Source organism: Protopterus annectens, chromosome 6.part0 (genome assembly GCF_019279795.1).
Source record: "Protopterus annectens isolate FY-2018-M chromosome 6.part0, PAN1.0, whole genome shotgun sequence".
NCBI classification, from domain to species: domain Eukaryota; kingdom Metazoa; phylum Chordata; order Ceratodontiformes; family Protopteridae; genus Protopterus; species Protopterus annectens.
This window is the reverse complement of record NC_056737.1, coordinates 231,308,517-231,324,832: the sequence shown is the minus strand read 5'-3', so window position 1 is coordinate 231,324,832 and position 16,316 is coordinate 231,308,517. Positions and strand designations below refer to the sequence as shown.

General features: G+C 41.5%; 1 non-coding gene across 1 annotated transcript; it reads right to left on the bottom strand.

Moving 5' to 3' along the window:
- Positions 1-15,954: 15,954 nt before the first annotated feature.
- TRNAG-UCC lies at positions 15,955-16,026 on the bottom strand. The gene has a single exon. It is a non-coding gene; the product is annotated as a tRNA-Gly (tRNA).
- Between the last annotated feature and the right edge of the window lie 290 nt (positions 16,027-16,316).

Sequence of the window (16,316 nt, the reverse complement as noted above, 5' to 3'; positions counted from 1 at the left end):
TAGACGAATAAGCTTGTAAAAGTGCAGGAGAGGAGAGAACTAGCTATCTAAGGAAAAAAAATTGAAGAGCAGACTTTTTGACACCGCTCAGAAACTTACAAACAGTCCTGTATACAGCAAATCTGTATCTGGAATAGACTAGTTACAGGAAAGGTGGGAAACAAGTGCAAACTTGGGCTTTTAAACCAGAAAGTTGAAAGAGATGGAAAAAATGTCCAGTGGCCAACAAACTACAATTTCTGGGCCAGAAACCACTCCTGTTGTGGTAGATAGGCTACCTAATGCTTACCACTCCCACTGATAAGCTAGAAGGCTTCCCTCCAACACAGAAAGGCTTAGGGGGCTCAGAAGGTTACAAATAGTCCTGGATACAGCAAATCTGTCTTTGGACTAGAGTAGTTACAGGAAAGGCGGGAAACTAGCGCAAATGCGGGCTTTTAAACCAGAAAGTTGAAAGAGATGGAAAAACTGCTCAAACTGCCAATAAACTACAATTTCTGGGCCAGAAACCACTCTTCTTGTGGTAGATAGGCTACCTACTGCTTACCACTCCCATTGATAAGCTAGAAGGCTTCCCTCCAATACAGGAAGGCTTGAGGGGGGGTCTTAGAAGCTTACAAACAGTCCTGGATACAGCAAGTCTGTATCTGAACTAGACTATTTACAGGAAAGGCGGGAAACAAGCGCAAATGTGGGATTTTAAATTAGAAGGTTGAAAGAGATGGAAAAACTGCCCAAAGGGCCAATAAACTACAATTTCTGGGACAGAAACCACTCCACTTGTGGTAGATAGGCTACCTAGTGCTTACCACTCCCACTGATAAGTTAGAAGGCTTCTCTCCAACGCAGAAAGGCTTGGGGGGGGGGGCTCCGAAGCTTACAAACAGTCCTGGACGTAGCAAATCTGTATCTGGACTAGACTAGTTACAGGAAAGGCAGAAAACAAGCTTGGGATTTATGTATATGGGAAGGGAGAAAGGAGGAACAGAAGATAACTCAAGGTTAAAAGCTTGAGTGGGTTGGCTTTCTCAAAAGTTCTCTCTGTATTAGATAGAATGAGCTAATGATAGTAGCAAAAACACTTTAAATGCAGTACAAGCTAGCACATCTGAGTGTGTACCAATATTAAGACAAATACAGTTTAAATAAATGCAGATAAGTTAAAAATGACAAAAACAAGTGCAGAGAGCAGTAAGTTAAGAAAAATCAAAATTGAGGCACCAAGTGCAGAATATGAGCACTTGAACACTTAAAAGCACACAGAACAGCAAATTAAGGTAATAAGGTAAAAGACAGTTTGTAAGAGCAGCTCAAGAAAGTATAAATATTTTTTTTTTTTTTTTTTGTGGAGAGGGATGGAACAGAGCAGATTAAAATGCTATAGGGGATGTCCTTCACAAGTGCTCTATCTATACACAGCAGAGGAGATGGGACTGCTAGGAGTGTCTGAAATCAAAATATGATCTCACTGCACTCAGTTGATATACACATAATATTTTTAAGTAAATAATAACTGACTTCTGATTGCAATGATTGTAAGGAAACATTACTTCCGCAGTCTTGGATAGTATTATATGTTGTATCTGTCCATTTCTGATATTACTGGTGTTTACTTTTAGCGTTAGGTTCCCAGTCTGGTTTTACTACTCTGACATTATGTTCCAGGCATAGAATTCCATTTAGAACCAGATATTGTTTTATATGCCATATCTAAGTGAACTATAAGAAATAGAATATAATGATAGTTCCTAAACTGGATCTGATTAGTTTTACATTTTTTAATTATATTTGTTTTTTAGTGGAATGTGTTGTATCATTTCAGGGTATCAGGCAGAAATGTAATGCAAAAGTGACTGACTTTCTCCACTGCAATCACAAAAGTATGATTGCTGTGGTGCCTATTTTTAAATCCTGATTATGATCTCTTGAATATGTCATCTTTCAACAAGGTACATTATTTATGCATTTATTGCATTTGTTTACTGGGAAAGTCCTACTGGGGACAAAGTCTGCACTTTCAGTGGGGACATTGGTCTCAGATGCAATATTTTTGAGAAGCAAGGGTGTGTGAGCATAGACCTCCATAACTGTGCATGTGGAGGGTAAAGTCCCCTGTAAAAATACTTGTAAAGTGATACAGCTAGTTTTGAGGTTCATTGTTTTATTGGGTTATTTCAGTTTGAAATTGCACATATAGTGTTGGTCATCGTTTCACTAAATATTTGCCATAAATTCTTCATTTTCAAGTTGTTATGGGGAGCTTCTTCAAAGGCTTCAACATTCCATAATTATATGCAAAAATAAGTCTTATCCTTGCGGAATAAGGTGGCACAGTGATCTCCCTGGAGTGACTAGACATGCTTTTTTACAGTTATGTGGGTAATAGAAAATACAGCTCTGACTTTGGTAGATGAAAGCTGGTCAAAGTTTAAATTTGGTTGTATTCCAGCCTTAAATAGGAAATATTACATTTGAAGTTTAACATGTAATTAACCTCAATCATTGGGTTTATCCTGCCTGTTTTGTCTCAACACAGTGATGGGTGGGAGTCTGCAGAGGTGAAGTGAAATGTCACACACTACCATTGCATTCCTGCCTCCATTTCAGGAATGGACATGTTGGAAGTATCAACAGATGTTTGAAGAAAGGGGTACAAAATCAACTTGCTAATGCCTAAGGAAAAGCCTTTGATCGCATCATATTATAAGCAATATTTAGGAGCTATGGTAACCTTTATCCCTTCATTCTCTTGTTCTGCAATTGATATCTTTTATGATCTGTTTATGAAGTACAATATTACTTATTATGACTTTATGAAATGGCAAAAATACAAGCTTAACTTTAATCTCACTAAAACTGAATTGGTGGCAGTTAAGCTTTACTTCAGTGACAATTGCATAGTAGTAAAGCCTGCCAATAAAGGAGCAAATGTTATGTTAAAAAATACACAATACTACTTAAGCAGGATAATGACCACTGCATAATCATTATTAATCAAGAAATACTGTGCCAGATTAAGTCGAAACACTCAGAAATAAGGAAAAATCCTTTAATGAAATCACAGTTAAATGCTTTTGCCCTAAGAGCAGTCAGGACTTCATCATAAGATCATCACAGATATGTACATACATTCTCCAAGTTTCTGTAATAGCGTGGTTCATGCCACTTTTTTTTTTTTTATTAGCTCTCTTGCAGATGTGAAGAACAATATTTGATTTGTATGGGCTGTTCAGTTTGAGTCCTCATGGATACTACTTCTCACTGCAACGTTAATGATCTTGGTATGTTTTGCTCCTAGGGGTCAAAATCAAAGAGCTGAGCATTGTCTTAGATATTCCTGCCTAAAATATTGTATAGGACAGGTCATTAGAAGGTTAGAATGTGTCACTTGAAACATTTCAAAGTTATCAGTAATCCCTTTAATACGAGTCCTTTAACTGAACATTGCAAACATCTCAGAATTTTGATGGATATGTGTTGCAATTCCTTATTACATGTGTACATGAGATGTAAACCTCATGGTAGCTTTTTTTTTGTATTCAGAGACAGCCCTACTGTAGTGTTTTTGCATAAAGATGTGCAGTGTTGAACTGGGCTGTCTGCATGGCCATGCCAGATTCTGATGAGGCATTCTAGAGGTGAGACAATGCTAATTAGCTATGTGCTGTCCCCCAGAACTGCCTGAAGTAAGGCATTTACATATCTGAGCGATGAAGAGAATTGTTCAGCTGTGTAAATTAACCTGGACAGTCACGTCTACTCAAGTTAATGAACACAGTCAAAAGCTCATGTTCATCTGTCTCGAGGTATGTACCAGGGAGTTTAGCAGACAACTAGTATTAGACGGTGTGTGTTAATGTATATGTGAATGTGGGAATCTGTCTGGGAGGTGACAGTAGTCGGGTTAATGAGGGGGTAAGTTAGAAGTTAGAGGTGTGTGTGTGTGTGTGTGTGTGTGTGTGTGTGTGTGTGTGTGTGTGTGTGTGTGTGTGTATGAGAGATTGTGTCCATTAGTGTGATCGGGAGGTGAGATGGCTGTGTTGTGTGTGAGTGTGCATGAGGTCAGTCTTGTGTGTGTGTGTGTGTGTGTGTGTGTGTGTGTGTGTGTGTGTGTGTGTGTGTGTGTGTGTGTGTGTGTGTGTGTGTGTGTGTGCATGTAGTGAATGAATGGGTGAATGTGTGTGCGGTGGGGGTGGAGGTGAGGGTTTTCACAAATACACATTCCCCTACACTAATCAGCAAATCCCACAAAATTGTTGAGTGGGGAAAATTAGCCAAATAGGATATCTCTTACAGACAGTGCCTTAATGGCACTTAAGCAATATGTTGGTTTTGTGGAGACACTGGCCAGCAGATATAGTTCTGATAAAGTGTGCCTTAACTGCACTTAAAGAAGGCAGGGAACACTGGCTACCAGCGGAACACTTAAACAATATGCCTTCAGGGCATGTATAAAAAGAAAAAAAGGAAGATAATGTGGACTAGAGGGATGACTAGAAAGCAGGGCTAACTTTAAAGACATGGGTCAGGGGTACATTAGCTACCAGGGACTGCGCTTTCATATCATGCCTTAAGGGTACTTACACATAGTGTGGGTGAGTGCATCTGCTAAACAGATGTCAACTTTAATGATAATAACCTAAATTACTGTCTCCCATACATATATGTATATACATGTATACAGATGTACACATATATATATATATATATATATATATATATATATATATATATATATATATAAAATATATGTATTTGTATGTATATGGATTGACTTCAAAATATCGAATACTTACATTATCAAATCCCACATCATCGAACCTCACTTCATTGAATCTTTATTATATTAAATTCCCAGAACTATGAAAAGGAATGCTGGGAAAGGAACCACTTGACCACCAGGACAAAACAACAACCAGAAAAAAAAAAAAAAAAAAACTCCAAGTGTGGATCTTCACCCCACCCCCAACTAAATATACTAACTCTGAGATCGCACTACAGTAGAGAAAAGGCAAAGTTCACCATGGTGGCCAAGTGGTTCCTTTCCCGGGGTACCTTTTCATAGCTCCAGGAGTTCGATATAATGAGATTTGATGAAGTAGCATTCGATATATATCTATATATATATATATATATATATATATATATATATATATATATATATGTATATATATATCTTGGTCTACTTTATATGGTCAACTCTTCATAAAGTCGACTTTCTTTCGGAAAGCCGACCATGTAAATTAAGCACTAAAACACAACGAACACTTACCTAAAAACTATTAGCAGGAGGGCTACACCCCCCCTGCACCCCTGTGGGGGCGCCCCTCACACCCTCCATAACTTAAATATACCAACTCTGAGATCACACTACAGTGCGGAAGAGGGAAATTTATCATTCCGCACTGAATGGAGATAGTGGTTCCCCATGGTCAGCTTTTCAAAAGTGTATCGTATGGTCTCGGCCATATGAATTTCGACTTTCTGAAAAGTCGACCATGTGAAGGGGACCCTAACACCCTAATAATGGGCGATTTTCACTACCCCACCATTAACTAGGAAAACTACTCATGTACCAACTCTTGAGCTTAACATTTTCTGGAATTCATAAATTCCAACACCTTGGATCAACTTATCCACACCCCCATCTACAACAGAAGAAAGAAGCTGTTGCAAAAAAGAGTAAAATCCCATGATTGGAGGAACTCCGTGGTCAGCCTCAGTAAGAAGCTGAGATCCTTCATAAAATCCTCCAAAGCTAGTTACGAAAACAAACTTGCCACTGATTCTAAAGATAACCACAAAGCATTCTATAGCTATGTCAAGAATCTCAATGGCAACACTCAGATCTGCTCTGAGTTACAGCACAATGGCACTAAATATACAGAACCAACTGATATTGCCAACATCCTGGCAGATAGGTTCAGTGCTAACTTTACCCCTCTCTCACCCCCTAAAGGGCCCATCTCTATACCTGAAGAATGCAAAGTTCCTGTAATCAGGACTGCACAGGTAAAATATACACTCTCCAAAGCCAAGAACACAGCATCCATTGGACCTGACAACATCCCAGGCTATGTTCTACATGAACTACAGAATGAACTGGCACCCCACTTAAGTACCATGTTCAATCATAGCCTCACCTCTGGCTTTGTGCCCACTGAATGGCGCACAGCAACGGTTATCCCATTCCACAAAGGGGGAGCCACCAGGGACCCCAGGAACTACTGCCCCATAAGCCTGACGAGCCTGGTCTGCAAGGCTATGGAACGTATCATCATGGACTTATATACAATGACATTGGTAATCTCCAAACTCTGGACCCTACCACGTTCAGGTTTGTAAAAGACAGATCATATCTCCTAAACCTGATAGACTTCTTTGAAGCGGTCACCAAAGCTGTAGATGTGGGTAAGGTGATTTACACAGCCTATCTAGATCTTGCATAGGCTTTCGACACCGTCCCCCACTCTGGAATTATAGATAAACTCACTAAACTTGGTATAAATCCCTATGGCACAAGATGGGTTGCCAACTGGCTCACTGACAGAACCCACACTGTGAAAGTAGCAGACTTTAAATCCAACTTCAGACCAGTGACAAGTGGAGTACCACAGGGTTCAGTCCTAGGTCCTCTCCTGTTTGGTATCTACTTCTCTGAAGTACAGGCTAACACAGAAGCTCTTTGGCTAACAAAGTTCACAGATGATTGCAAACTAGGAGCCATAATCAAAACTCCTAATGATGTGGACATCCTACAAAAGGGCCTCACTGAGACAGATGCCTGTTGTCAAAGCCATGGTCTCAAGCTCAATGCCAAAAAGTGCATTGTCATCCTTTTTGGTAAAAACTCAGTATCCATGAACTACCACATAGGCAGTAGTCTACTTAACACTGAAAGTGTGATAAGAGACCTTGGGAAACAGGTGGACAGTAGTCTCTCCTTTGATAATCACATCGCCACAGTAGTCAGGAAATTCTTCTAAGTGGCACTCCTCATCAGAAAAGGTTTCTCATCCGGGAAAAAAAGAGATCATTGTTCCCCTCTACTCATCACTCATTAGACCCATTATAGAGTACAACACCCCTTTTGGCATGTACCTCACAAGACATCTACAACAACTGGAAAGGCTGCAGAAATACCTCTCAAAAAGGATTACCGGCCTCAAACAGATGCCCTACGCAGACCGTCTCAAAAAACAGCAGCTTTACTCTGTCGCATATTGCCTACTCAGAGGCGATCTCTGCCTAACATACAAAGCTGTGTCAAACCCAGAGCTGTTGGACATACTCCACTTAAAGAAATCCCAATCCCTCCGAGTTACACGGTCTAGGGACCTAAACCTTGTCACTACAATAAACAAAACATGCTGGAGGGATAGATTCCTGTCCCAGAGACTTCCCATACTTTGGAACAAACTACCTGTCTGTATCAAGTAAAGCTCCTCATTAGCACTCTTCAAGAAAAATCTTGATGATTGGATGGGAGATAGGAAATTCACCCCGGGGTCACTTCTGTGGCTCTGCTTGACAGGGGCACAGGAAAATAATTTTCTTTGGTGGCAAAATCCAGGGTACTATTTGGCTAGGCTTAATAGGCCCTAGGGCCAATAGCCTAATACTTACCTATGAACCTATATATATATATATATATATATATATATATATATATATATATATATATATATATAGGATATCTATCTATCAGCACATAGCTGGGTATTCCTGTTTAGAGTTTGGGCCTAGTTAAAGAATGCCTTGTGATTACCCTTTGGTAGAGAGGCTCTTAAGTTCAGCACATAGCTAGGTATTCCTGTTTAGATTTTGGGCCTAGTTAAAGAAAGCCTTGTGATTATCCTTGGATAGAGAGGCTCTTAAGTTCAGCACATAGCTGGGTATTCCTGTTTAGAGTTTGGGCCTAGTTAAAGAATGCCTTGTGATTATCCTTGGGTAGAGAGGCTCTTAAGTTCAGCAGATAGCTGGGTATTCCTGTTTAGAGTTTGGGCCTAGTTAAAGAATGCCTTGTGATTATCCTTGGGTAGAGAGGCTCTATTATTATTTTCTAATTAACTTCGGAGGACTTGACACGATCTGTAATGTATGTGTTTAAGGTAGAGAGGGATTTCTTCCTCGGCTGATCCTGTTCCCTCTTGGTCTTGGACATTAGTTTCTTTATCTTGTTGTATGACCTTTTTATACTAGGGGTCTACTAGGGTGGTTTGTCTTTTAGCAAGACCTGGTCTTGACTGTATTTCAGATCAGTTTTCAGCTTTTTTATATGTGGGTTGTAGATGAAAATGAATCCTTATGACCCAGTCCATCTCTTTGCTCAAAACAAATAAGCAAATACAAATAAATTAACAGACAAGTAAATTAAATCAAGAAATGGTTGGATGAGATACTCCCTCTTAAAGTAAGATAGTAGAAATGACTCAGGTGGCATTCAGTAAATGGAAGCTCTTTAAGAGAGCGGTAGTTTTTCAATTCCTTCCATCCAATTATCTCTACAATCCTGAACATGACATTGTGTATAGTTGTGAGCCTGTGTTGAAGATGTGTTGTTTTTTACAAGGTTCTCTCTCCATTTTGGAACATATCCTCATATATGTTACAATGAAGGGGAAGCCTTATTCCTTTGCAGGTAAAGGTACTGATTTATTTTAGTTTTTTACCTGGTACTCCATCAACTCAAGCAGCCTATTAAAGTTATTACGACAGAGTTATTTCACATGAAGCTCTTCAGTCCTTCAGCTGAGCCATAATTGCAGCATAGGCCTTTATTTATCAATGCTGTGGCATCTATTGATTGTGCCTGCTAACAGCCTGGACCTGGAGCAGCCACCCACGTCATCCTACTCTCATTATACCTCTGGTAGTATTCCATTTTAAAGGGGTAACTTGACCCATGGATTGAAGAAGTCTTTCATTTACACCTAACGTTCTCCGAGTGCAGATCGATGGGACCTTAATTTAACATCTCACCTGAAGGACAGCACTATAGTGCAAGTACTGAAACATGAATCCAAGCAGCTGGTGAAGGGGTAGAACCCAGAGCTTTTTGATTTTTCAGTGCATCATAGGTGAATCAGCTGTTTGTTGAGGCACTTAAGTTTGTAAATTGAAGAAAAGAAACTGACTTGCATTAGCATGAAAATATGCAAATTTGAAACAGGCATTGGTTGCTCATTGCCTGAGACTGATATAAACTACAATGGACTATGGGCATTGCCCAGAAAATAGCACTAATACAGAACCTGAGGATGATAACAACACCAATATTGTATGGTTAACTATTGAAGAGTTTTTCCCTCCAGATTATCTCTTAATGTTAGTGCTTTACCCAACTACATTTCCTGTAATTTGGAGACGAATCACATGACTCTAGTATCACAGTATAGTCAGAAAATGCACAAATTAAGCACATCCCTTCAACTGTACTGTATCCAGAGACTTTATCTAAGGCCATTCTCCTATCTCTCTAGAATGACCTAATGACAAGTAAAAGCTGGCCCATGGGCACCTGACTACAAAAGAAGCTCCTTATTTTATTGACTTTTACTCCCTGTAGCTTTTTGTTCCGCGGTGGTGCAGCAGTAGCATTGTTGCCTCACAGCAAGAGGTCCTCCCGTTCGATTCTCGGCTTGGGTTGGGAGTGCCTTCTGTGTGGAGTCTGCATGTTCTCCCTGCGGTTGAGTGGGTGTTTGAAAGACATGTGTTCAATGGGTGTGCTTTCGTTGAAGGTTGGGTGTCGGGCTGGCAACTCGATACCATAAAAACCAACTGCCAATCATTAGCGGATCGGAGTTCCACTGTGGCTACCCCTAACTGTGAAAAGCCAAAAGACAAACAACAACTCCCTGTAGCTTATTGTTATGGAACTCATTTGTAATTAAAGAAATCAGTAGCCTACAGTCATTCCAGACAATGCAATTTGGCTTTGTGAAAGGTAGGCCTTGTCTATTCAATTAGGTGGACTTCTTGGGCGGGTGAGTAAAGCACTAGAAATGGCCATTCAGTGCACACAGCCCACCTGAGATTAAACAAGGTCTTGACACTATCCCACACTATAATATTATTGAAAAGAGGATAATGATTTGCAAATTCATCCTCGGCTCTGCACTCAGGCCCTTTTAGTTAGAAACAAATAGAAGGATTTGTATTGGCTAAGCTGCTAATGATCTACTGGACCAGTTGCCTAGTAATAACCTATAAAGCTTTTAAGGGTGGACTGGGTGAATGTGGAAGCAAAAATGCAACATTGTTTAAGTGTTTTCTTGTACACAAGCAGTTATTTTGTTACACTTCCATGATGTGAATATGATACTATGATTCTAAGGTGGATTTTTTTTATTTATTTAACATTTGTTAACTGGGAAAGTCCAACTTGGAACAAAGCCAATTTTCAGCAGAAGCCCAGGGAGGAATGCTCCAGGCGCATGTCTTTGTAATGTGGGAGGAAACCAGAGCACCCAGAGGAAATGCACACAAACGCAGGGAGGACATGCAGACTCCACACAGAAGGCACCCCAGCTGAGAATTGAACTGGAGAATCTCTTGCTGTGAGACGACAATGCTACTGCTACACCACTGCGCCATCCAATTAAAATTACAGTTTCCTTTTACTACTGAACTCTGCATGTGATATTTCACTGATAGATTTAAAAAGTCACATAGTGGTATTTTGGTTAGCAAGTACCATGGCGGATGCCTGGAATGAAGAAAAATTCAAGAAAGTATTATGATGATTGTGAGTACAAAAATGAGAGCAGATGAGGTGCCATTAAAATAACAAAGAAAATATGTATTGTGTGGCTGGTGGGACAGAGATGTTTCTTCTGTTAAATGGAGAAGAGATGTTTATGAAGTCTACACTCAACGTAGGTTAATTGACTGGACACAGCTTGGGAGGGGATGACATGATGATACGGAGGAGGCTGGATATCCTATGTATCCAAAAGACGAGATGGAAGGGCATGATGATACGGAGGAGGCTGGATATCCTATGTATCCAAGAGACGAGATGGAAGGGCATGATGATATGGAGGAGGCTGGATATCCTATGTATCCAGGAGATGAGATGGAAGGGCATGATGATATGGAGGAGGCTGGATATCCTATGCATCCAAGAGATGAGATGGAAGGGCATGATGATACGGAGGAGGCTGGACATCCTATGTATCCAGGAGACGAGATGGAAGGGCATGATGATACGGAGGAGGCTGGATATCCTATGTATCCAGGAGACGAGATGGAAGGGCATGATGATACGGAGGAGGCTGGATATCCTATGTATCCAGGAGACGAGATGGAAGGGCATGATGATACGGAGGAGGCTGGATATCCTATGTATCCAGGAGACGAGATGGAAGGGCATGATGATACGGAGGAGGCTGGATATCCTATGTGTCCAGGAGACGAGATGGAAGGGCATGATGATACTGAGGAGGCTGGACATCCTATGCATCCAGGAGATGAGATGGAAGGGCATGATGATACGGAGGAGGCTGGATATCCTATGTGTCCAAGAGACAAGATGTGCAGCAAAGCCACTTGGCTTGGGCTCCAGAGGCGACTACTCAGAAGGAGGACAAGCTAGAAAGGGTGTTGGAATTGTGCTAAGAGACAGGTTTGGGAAGGCAGTGAGAGATGTCATCAGAATTGCAGACACATGGCAATCAGACTGCAGTATAACAACAGGGCAGTATTCATAATCTCAGCCTGTGCCCCACAGCATAGTTGTGATAGTGAGGAAAGAGTGCATTCATACAGCAGTTGCAGGTCCTACTAGATAAAGCAGCACAACATGAACTGGTGCTGATAATGGGTGACTTGAATACACATATTGGGACAAACAGAACAGGATATGAGGACTGCTTGAGTCCACATTGAGTCCACATGGGTGAAGCAACAGGAATAAAGAACAGGCCATTCTAGACTTCTGTCTGACAAATGGCTTGATAGTAACCAACACATGGTTCAGAAAAAGAGAGACAATTACAAGATCACATACAAGAGCAGCCAACATGCAGCTCAGGTAGACTTCCTCCTAATAAGGAAAGGGCGCTGGTTTAGAATCAGTAATTGCAAAGTCTTTCCCAGTGAAACAGTCGGCCCACAGCATAAACCATCGATTGCCACAAGCAGGTGTAAGCAATGGTGAGAGAAGGCTCTAATTTCAACAGAGACCAGGCTGAAGACCTGGAAGTTGACTGGAGAGAAAGTCAACAGTTCAAGGAATTACTTAGGACTCTAGCACCCCAAGAAGAGGAGGAAATAGGTGGAGATTATGAAGAATGGCAGCACCTCAAAACAGCATAAGTGAGGACTACAGAACAGATATGTGATCAAACCAGGTATGGAAATAAGGTACATCAGGAACGCTGGTGGTGAAATGCAGAATCGAGGAAGTCATTGAAAGAAAGAAGGATTGCAGGAAAAGGTGGAAGATAGAAAAAACAGATCAAACTAGGAAAGAATACTGGTTGGCTAATAAAGAAACTAAAAACAGTTGCAATAGAAAAGAATAGGGCATTGGAGGCACTCTACCATCTTCTGGAAAGTGACTCAGTAGGTGGCACAAAGAAACTATATTAGGTTGCAAGGCAAAGACTGAAAGATAAAGAAGATATTCACACACCCTTTATAAGGGATGCCAGCAACAACCTGCTCACCAACCCAGAGGACTTCAAAGGGAGATGGAAGAAGTAGTTCCAGCAGCTTCTAAATGAAGAAAACCCCATATAAGCTGTACTGCCCCAGACACAGCCAACAATGAGAGAAGAAGAGGACTCTGCCCTAAAATATGTAAGAATAGCACTAAGGAAAATAAAGTCAGGGAGAGCAGCAGGCTCAGATGAGGTCACAATAGGTATGATAAAGATGCTGGGTGAGATAGGGGAGAAATGGCTCCTGAGGGTACACATAGCAGCATGGAGAGAAAGGCATATCCCAGATGACAGGGGAATAAGCATGTTATTGGCAGTGTACAAGAACAATGCACAGATCCATAACTGTGGGCAGTAAAGAGGCATCAAACTCTTGTCACATTATATGAAAGTTCTGGAGGGTGATTGATAAACAGACATGCAGCATAGAAGAAAGTCAGATGGGAGATGACCAGTTCAGATTCAGATCAGGATGCAGCACAACTGACCCAATGTTTACAGTGAGATAGATAGTTGAGAAGACACTAGAGATGAGGAAAGAGTCCAATTGGGCATTCCTAGATTTGGAGAAAGCATATGACAGGGTTCCAAGAAAACTGATTTGGGCAGTACTGCAGTGTTTCAAAGTCCAAGAAACATTGGTCGAATTAGTGCAGGCTATGTTCAAGGATCCAATGACTCAGCTACAAACAGTGTTCACTCTCACAAAGGGGTTCCCAGTGGGAGGAGGTGTACATCAGTGTTCAGCTCTGAGCCCACTGGTGTTCATACTGGTAATGGACTACATGAGCAAACAGGTCAGAGGGTGAAGATCAACAAAGTACTGTATGCAGCCGATGTGGAATTACAGGCAGACTCGGAGCATGAACTTCATCAAAGGATAGGGGAAAGGAATGCAAAACTCTAGGCACATGGGATGAAACTAAGTACAGATAAGACCGTGGTAATGGCAGAGAAATGAGGAAATCAGAAGAAGAAAATCAAGATAGAATGGAAGGCAGTGGGACAGGGTAACAGCTTCAAGTATCTGGGAGGGGTGGTTGAGGAGAAGGGAAATCTGAATGGTAAGTTAAAGCTAGAATCAGAGCAAATGCAACCAACTGGCATAGAGTGTCGGGTATAATGTAGGACAGAAGAATGACAAAGAAACTGAAAAGTAAGGTGTACAAAACAGTGGTGCAACCAGTACTACTCTATGCTACAGAAACCTGGGCAGTAAAGGTAGAGCAGATGAGAAATTTAGAGGCGATGGAGATGAAGTGCCTGAGATGGTTGGTAGGATGCACACTGTGGACAGATGAAGAAATGAAGGCATAAGAGCAAAAGCCGAAATAGCGCCAGTTGCAGAAAAGATCAAAGATGACAGATTATGGTGGTTGTGCACAGGTGCAGAAAAGCAGAACACAATCTAGTGAAGAAGATTTGGGACAGATAAGAAGAAGGTAAGAGGAATGAATGTTGCTCTACACCAATAGTTAACTCCTCCCTGGTTAGATCCGACCACAAACTAATCACCCTAGAAGTCCACATCCCTCCCACCCCCCACCCCTGCAAATGTAACCACCATGAAAAACTTCTCCAATGCCAACTTTGGGATCCTAAAAACAGAGGTGGCTAACATCATGGCACTCATGCAAATGGAGAATAGTTGCATGACTGCCGAATCATACACCAATGCACTGTACAAACATGTACACAAATGCATGGATCTCACCATACCCAATAGAATCAAGACACTCTCCTCCAAAAAAAGGAAGCCAATCTGGTGGTCCCCTGCCATAAACAAACTCTACAACAGAAGGAGGAAACTGATGCACAATAAGGTGAAGTCCCATGACTGGAAAAACTCCTTTATCAGCCTCAACAAAAAGTTGAGATCCCTCATCAAATCCTCTAAAGCTAGCTATGAATTGCAGCAGATAGTAAAGACAACCACAAGGCCTTCTATAGTTATGTAAAAAAGTTCCGTGGCAATACCCAGATTTGCTCTGAGCTTCTGCACAATGGTACCTCCTATACCGAGCCAACAGATATTGCCAATATATTGGCTGACAGATTTAGTGCCCCCACCAAAGGACTAATCTCAATACCAGTAGATTGCCAGGCACCCAGTATTACTGCTGCACAGGTTAAAACAGTACTGTCCAAGACCAAGAATACAGCTTTCATGGGACCTGACAATATCCCTGTCTGCATTCTATGTGAACTACAGAGTGAACTGGCACCTCACCTGTGTGCCCTGTTCAATCACAGCCTCACCTCAGGCTTTGTTCCTACCAAATGGTGCACAGCTACAGTCATCCCTCTTCACAAAGGAGGACCAACTACAGACCCTGGGAACTATTGTTCCATTAGCCTGACGAGTCTGATATGCAAAACTCTGGAACACATCATCATGAACCTAATAAACAAGGATATAGGGAATATCCAAACTCTGGATCCCACACAGTTTGGTTTTTTGAAGGGAAGATCATGCCTGCTCAACTTGGTTGACTTCTTTGAGTCAGTCACCAGAGCTGTGGATGAAGGCAATGTGGTTCATATAGCCTACCTTGATCTGGCCAGGGCGTTTGATAACTTTCCCCATTCAGAAATCATAGAAAAACTCACTAAGCTAGGCATCAACCCCTGTATCACTAAATGTGTTGCAAACTGGCTCACAGATAGAACCCACATTGGGAAAATAGTGAACTCCAAGTCAGACTGACGACCAGTCATGAGTGGAGTCCCACAGGGTTTGGTCCTGGGTCCTCTCCTGTTTGGTATCTACTTCTCTGAAGTCCAGGCCAGCATAAAGGGTCTCTGGCTGACAAAGTTAGCAGGCGATTGCAAGTTGGGAGCTATTATTAACTCCCCAAGTGATGTTGACATCCTACAGAAAGGCCTCACTGAGACCAACAACTGATGTCAGAACCATGGCCTTAAGCTCAATGCCAAAAAAATGTGTCGGTATCCCCTTTGGGAAAAACCTGGTTCCCATAAATTACCACATTGATTGTAGTCCACTAAACACAGAAGATATTATAAGAGATCTGGGAACACAGGTTGACAGCAGCCTGTCTTTTAGGTTCATAGGTTCATAGGTTTATACTAGGCTATCTGCCCTAAGGCATTTATAAGCCTAGCCCAAAGTTTTGTGGCTTACGCCACCCCTTATGTTAAAAAATACTGTGCCCATTAGTTTGTTGTGCCTCTGTCCAGCAGTGACACAGAGATGATTCCCGGGGTAAACCTACGATCTCCCATCCACCGGTATAGGTTCATAGGTTTATTAAATGTATAAATTTCTTGCATTGGCCGGGAATCAAACCCCGGTCAACTGCTTGGAAGGCAGCTATGCTCACCACTATACCACCAATGCTATGAAAAGACCTCTGCCAGTCTCGAACCCCAGACCATTGACACAATAGACTACATGAATTACCACTAAGCCACAGCAGATATCTGTTCGGAAAGTCCTTCTATGTGGCACATCTCATTAAGGGTTTTGCATCCAGGAAGAACGAGGTCAATGTCTTCCTCTACTCTTCCCTTATATATCCAGTCATCGAGTACAATGTCCTATTTGGCATGTACCTCTCTAGACACCTGCAACAACTGGAGAGACCGCAAAAGTACCTCTCAAAGAGGATCCTAGGCCTTAAACACTTG